The sequence below is a fragment of the Myxocyprinus asiaticus genome, chromosome 21 (genome assembly GCF_019703515.2).
Source record: "Myxocyprinus asiaticus isolate MX2 ecotype Aquarium Trade chromosome 21, UBuf_Myxa_2, whole genome shotgun sequence".
Classification (NCBI taxonomy): Eukaryota; Metazoa; Chordata; class Actinopteri; order Cypriniformes; family Catostomidae; genus Myxocyprinus; species Myxocyprinus asiaticus.
Window position 1 is genome coordinate 24,578,624 of NC_059364.1, and position 5,605 is coordinate 24,584,228.

Here is a 5,605-nt window from a genome sequence, read left to right on the forward strand (position 1 = left end):
CCATGTGTCTATTACAAGTTTATTATAACTTAGTTGGTTTGCTTTACCCTGAAAGTTCAAAGGATTCTACATGTATAATGCCAATATTGATGGGAACTGGGGGTCTCCATTCCATCACAGTGCTAACACATACAGTCTGACAACCATTCACACTCACATTTATACTTAAAGGCAATTAAGAGTTAGCAGTATTAACCTGCATGTCTTTGTACTGTAGAAGGAAGCTTATTACTTTTATTGTTGTTGTTATTTACATTTTTAATAACTTGAACAGCAAACTCCAATGCTACACGTCTTTTTGAAGGAGAGCCTAACCATTTAGTCCCCTCAGCATCTCACTTTCTTGTGGAAAGCAATATGTTCCTTGTGGCGGGGAGAATGGTAGGCAGAAGAGCCTTAAATATAAGAAGGATTGGGAAGATTACTTTTGAAATGTATTCCACTACAGATTACAGAATACATGCTGTAAAATGTCATTTGTTACGTATTCCGTTAGATTACTCAAGGTCAGTAACATATTCTAGATTTTGGTGGATTTTTTCACTTGTTTTGACTATAAAAACTCTGCCAGTACAGTAAAAAATACATGTAAAATACATTCTATGAAAAACCTAAATATCTTATGCAGTGCTGTTTCTAAAACAAGATAAATCTAATTGATCTTGTTTTAAGGATTTTTAGATATTTTTACAGGAAAACAATACAAAAATTATCATCAAGAATATGATTTTTGCCCTAATATCAAAGGTCTTACTAGAAAAAAGAAATTATGATCTAACGTGAATTTTCTTGATAAAAAAATATGATCGTGCCTGGTAACGTGCATGTAAAATGGCTAGAAATAGCATTTTAGCTTAGCGTAAAGCTGACAATTTACACAAGGTTTATTTATATTTCTTCTGCTCCAAACTTCCTTCAAACTTCTCTGTCTGCTCGTATGAATGTAACACATCATAAGAAAGTGTTTCACCGCTGTTCAAATGCACTTTGGATCGCATCATTTATATGTATACATTTTTCCATCTGAAAGGACTAAATATTAAATGAAACAAATGACAATAAAATGCAAAGTAATCTCTTCAGTAATAAAAATACTATTTTAATGTAACTTTATTCTAATTACCAATGATTTAAATTGTAACTGTAGTGGAATACAGTTACTTATATTTTGTATTTTAAATACGTAATCCTGTTACATGTATTGCATTACTCCCCAACCCTGAATACAGGTGCATCTCAATAAATTAGAATGTCGTGGAAAAGTTCATTTATTTCAGTAATTCAACTCAAATTGTGAAACTCGTGTATTAAATAAATTCAATGCACACAGACTGAAGTAGTTTAAGTCTTTGGTTCTTTTAATTGTGACGATTTTGGCTCACATTTAACAAAAACCCACCAATTCACTATCTCAAAAAATTAGAATATGGTGACATGCCAATCAGCTAATCAACTCAAAACACCTGCAAAGGTTTCCTGAGCCTTCAAAATGGTCTCTCAGTTTGGTTCACTAGGCTACACAATCATGGGTTAGACTGCTGATCTGACAGTTGTCCAGAGAACAATCATTGACACCCTTCACAGGGAGGGTAAGCCACAAACATTCATTGCCAAAGAAGCTGGCTGTTCACAGAGTGCTGTATCCAAGCATGTTAACAGAAAGTTGAGTGGAAGGAAAAAGTGTGGAAGAAAAAGATGCACAACCAACCGAGAGAACCGCAGCCTTATGAGGATTGTCAAGCAAAATCGATTCAAGAATTTGGGTGAACTTCACAAGGAATGGACTGAGGCTGGGGTCAAGGCATCAAGAGCCACCACACACAGACATGTCAAGGAATTTGGCTACAGTTGTCATATTCCTCTTGTTAAGCCACTCCTGAACCACAGACAACGTCAGAGGCGTCTTACCTGGGCTAAAAAGAAGAAGAACTGGACTGTTGCCCAGTGGTCCAAAGTCCTCTTTTCAGATGAGAGCAAGTTTTGTATTTCATTTGGAAACCAAGGTCCTAGAGTCTGGAGGAAGGGTGGAGAAGCTCATAGCCCAAGTTGCTTGAAGTCCAGTGTTAAGTTTCCACAGTCTGTGATGATTTGGGGTGCAATGTCATCTGCTGGTGTTGGTCCATTGTGTTTTTTGAAAACCAAAGTCACTGCACCCGTTTACCAAGAAATTTTGGAGCACTTCAGGCTTCATTCTGCTGACCAGCTTTTTAAAGATGCTGATTTCATTTTCCAGCAGGATTTGGCACCTGCCCACACTGCCAAAAGCACCAAAAGTTGGTTAAATGACCATGGTGTTGGTGTGCTTGACTGGCCAGCAAACTCACCAGACCTGAACCCCATAGAGAATCTATGGGGTATTGTCAAGAGGAAAATGAGAAACAAGAGACCAAAAAATGCAGATGAGCTGAAGGCCACTGTCAAAGAAACCTGGGCTTCCATACCGCCTCAGCAGTGCCACAAACTGATCACCTCCATGCCACGCCGAATTGCGGCAGTAATTAAAGCAAAAGGAGCCCCTACCAAGTATTGAGTACATATACAGTAAATGAACATACTTTCCAGAAGGCCAACAATTCACTAAAAATGTTTTTTTTATTGGTCTTATGATGTATTCTAATTTTTTGAGATAGTGAATTGGTGGGTTTTTGTTAAATGTGAGCAAAATCATCACAATTAAAAGAACCAAAGACTTCAACTACTTCAGTCTGTGTGCATTGAATTTATTTAATACACGAGTTTCACAATTTGAGTTGAATTACTGAAATAAATGAACTTTTCCACGACATTCTAATTTATTGAGATGCACCTGTATATGTTGTAGGGGATTTGTGCTGAGTTCTTCTTGAACTGGGGCTATGAATAGATTTTTACCCCCACGACTTGCAGCCTTCAAGATCCTGCCTGTACAGCCAGTATCATCAGGAGCCACAAGAGAGAGTTTTCGGCTACCCCATCCGCCTGTTGAAAACATTGCAGAGGAAAATTAGATTGCAAACTTTTAACACTTTATTAGGTATACATTATATCTAGAAGTTAAGTCAAAGCAACTAGACTTCTTGTCTGACAACAGTTCAGACTAAAGAAGTCACCTAAATGAGTCATGAAGACAAAACAAGTCAAGTTTTTTTTTTACTATACTTTTACAAATATAATTGTTACAATTAAACAATTAGTTTGCAGCTGCTGATTTGCAGTTAGAAATGACCTAATAAATGCTCACAAACATTTCTTAAATTCAACATAGATAGGCTTAATAATAAATGTAGATATGATTTTGAAGAAAACCTTTTAAAGTTTTATTTGGATACCATCTGTTGGAATAAAGTAACTGTGTGTGTGTTGCATAATGTGCAGTTAACTGCTGCATATGTACTTTTTTATGAATGAGCAACACTAACACACAAACTTGTGTTGGCCTACTTGAAGATTTGTAAAGCAGCCACTCACCAGTAACTGTCCCCAGTTTTGGAAATAAAACTTTGAGGGCATCACATAATTGTAAGCAAAAAAGTATATGACAAACTAGCAAGTCCTTGGGGAAAAAAATAATTTGCCATGTATTTAAGATTAATACTCTGAAACAAGGTAGCTTGATTAAACCAAATGTCTAGTAGAGAATGTTACCAGCATTTAAAAGAATAGAGGTTTGATTCACTCATTCCACAATCTATGGACTTATGTTTCTGTGAGGTACTTTGGATATAAAAGTATCCTCAAAATGGCATTCATCCTAATTCATAATTAACCCTAACCGTGAGTTTTGTCCATTTAACTTAGGCAAAAATGACTATCTTTGGTTCTACATCAAACCTGTTTGAGATGTGTGCTTCACAGCATATCAGAATACAACATATGGATTCTCGTTTTTTGTACAGCTAGCCTAAATAACTAGTTGCATGTTGTTACCTCTTCATGTGTTGTGCTCTCATCTAGATAAGCAGTCCTACGGCCCAACCCTGCCTGCATATGGACTATTCGCTCCTGCTCGTTTGGAGTTTTTTCACACTGCTTTGGCAACAATTAGAAAGCCACTTCAAGTGGTTTAAGTCTCTTGGCAGGAACAAGCGCCTCTTTCCTCGGCCCTTGGTAAAAATACCTGGAAAGGACCTATAGAAAATAAGCGTTAAAACATGAACTATCACTACTATCCCATTATCTGTTTTTTTCTAATTATATTAAAAGACAACAATGTTACAATAAGCATTTTTGAACATTGCCTTGCACGACACAGATGAAAATAAATAAACAAATTTCACATTAGCCTAAAGTGAAACAGGTCTTTATTTTACTTATGGTCACAAAACATCAAATACTTTTATTCCACAGTTCACTAACTTAGATTTGAATGTCTGCAATATTGGTAAGAAATAGAGCATGCAACACAACACTATGTGTATCATTACTTACTGTAAGTAACAGGTGGAATTTTGCCTGTACAAATCAACAGTACGCCAAAATATGTATACATACTGCTTGCATTTAAAATAACTAACTTGTGCTTTAAGTCTTAATCTGGACATTTCCATTTGAAGTGATGGTCTTTCTGGCTGAACTGCTGTGACCTCCCTGCCTCTGTTCTCTGCGGAATCCAAGAATATTTATTAACCATCAATAAGTCTAGAATTGATAAGTAAAAATAAGCCATATGTACATGAATTGAAGTTTGATAATTTACCCCATATCTTGATTTGAGACATCAAGTTGTCTTTCAGACGATGTTAGTAATACAGTCATAAATACAGCACAGAAAAAAATAAGAAAGATATTACAAATCAGTAGCACAAAGATGAAGTTTTAAACGTTTCTAAACTTTAATAAACATAATATTAAGGGTTTGGTTACCGTTACATTATTGGCCGTCCCTGCATGTCTATGCTAACAACATTTTAATGAACGCCACCTCATTAAAAGTTCCGCGTAGATATTGTCCAATAAATTCTGTTAATGTGCGACGTGTCAGGTATTACCTGTTACTGAATCTTACAAATAAAACAGTTAATACACTCACCGAAGCCCCATCGTTTGGGTTAGTTGTGATTCCTGTAATTTCAAGCATCGGCGTCACGTGACCAATGGAGTGTAACTTGACTGGATGTTGTTGGTTCGATTTCATCCAGATTCGATTGCTTATCCTTGGTGTCCCGGATGGTTCATCTGAAATTTTTAACACCGAATTTTGGTATCTGAATTTGGCCTGTCGAATTCGAGCAACTCGAATATAAATGATTTGACTTTTTAAACTTGAATTTTTGATTCTTTTTTATTCTTCTTGATTTGTGAACATTGAAAAATAAAAGTGAAAATGAGTCATTGAAATTTAAATTTATTGAAGTTTAATTCATAGGCAAAAAATTCACATACATAGTTTCAATGCTGAAAAATTCAGTTCTAGAAATTCAATGGCTTTTAAATTTCAAAATCTGATGAGACAGATTTGCTTCCATAGAAACACGTCATAACAGGTCTGTGAAAAGGGTCGATTGTGATATGTGCTTTTCAAGGAATTATTCCTGTATTCATGCTGATTTGGTTTGTAATAACTAAAGTATATGATAGAGACAAAACGACAGATTGACTGCATTGACGTTGGTTGCACTCAAAAGCT

At 35.7% G+C, this 5,605-nt stretch overlaps 1 long non-coding RNA gene across 2 annotated transcripts; it reads right to left on the bottom strand.

Annotated features, from left to right (window-relative positions):
- Positions 1-2,756: 2,756 nt before the first annotated feature.
- On the bottom strand, positions 2,757-5,198 carry LOC127411837 (uncharacterized). 2 transcript variants are annotated; one of them, XR_007892355.1, is made up of 5 exons: positions 5,009-5,198; positions 4,676-4,705; positions 4,408-4,579; positions 3,907-4,107; positions 2,757-2,958 (listed from the first exon to the last, which is right to left on the bottom strand). It is a non-coding gene; the product is annotated as an uncharacterized LOC127411837 (long non-coding RNA). The 2 variants fall into 2 exon arrangements; XR_007892354.1 differs by having other exon boundaries at positions 2,758-2,958; positions 4,494-4,579; positions 5,009-5,177.
- Positions 5,199-5,605: the final 407 nt, after the last annotated feature.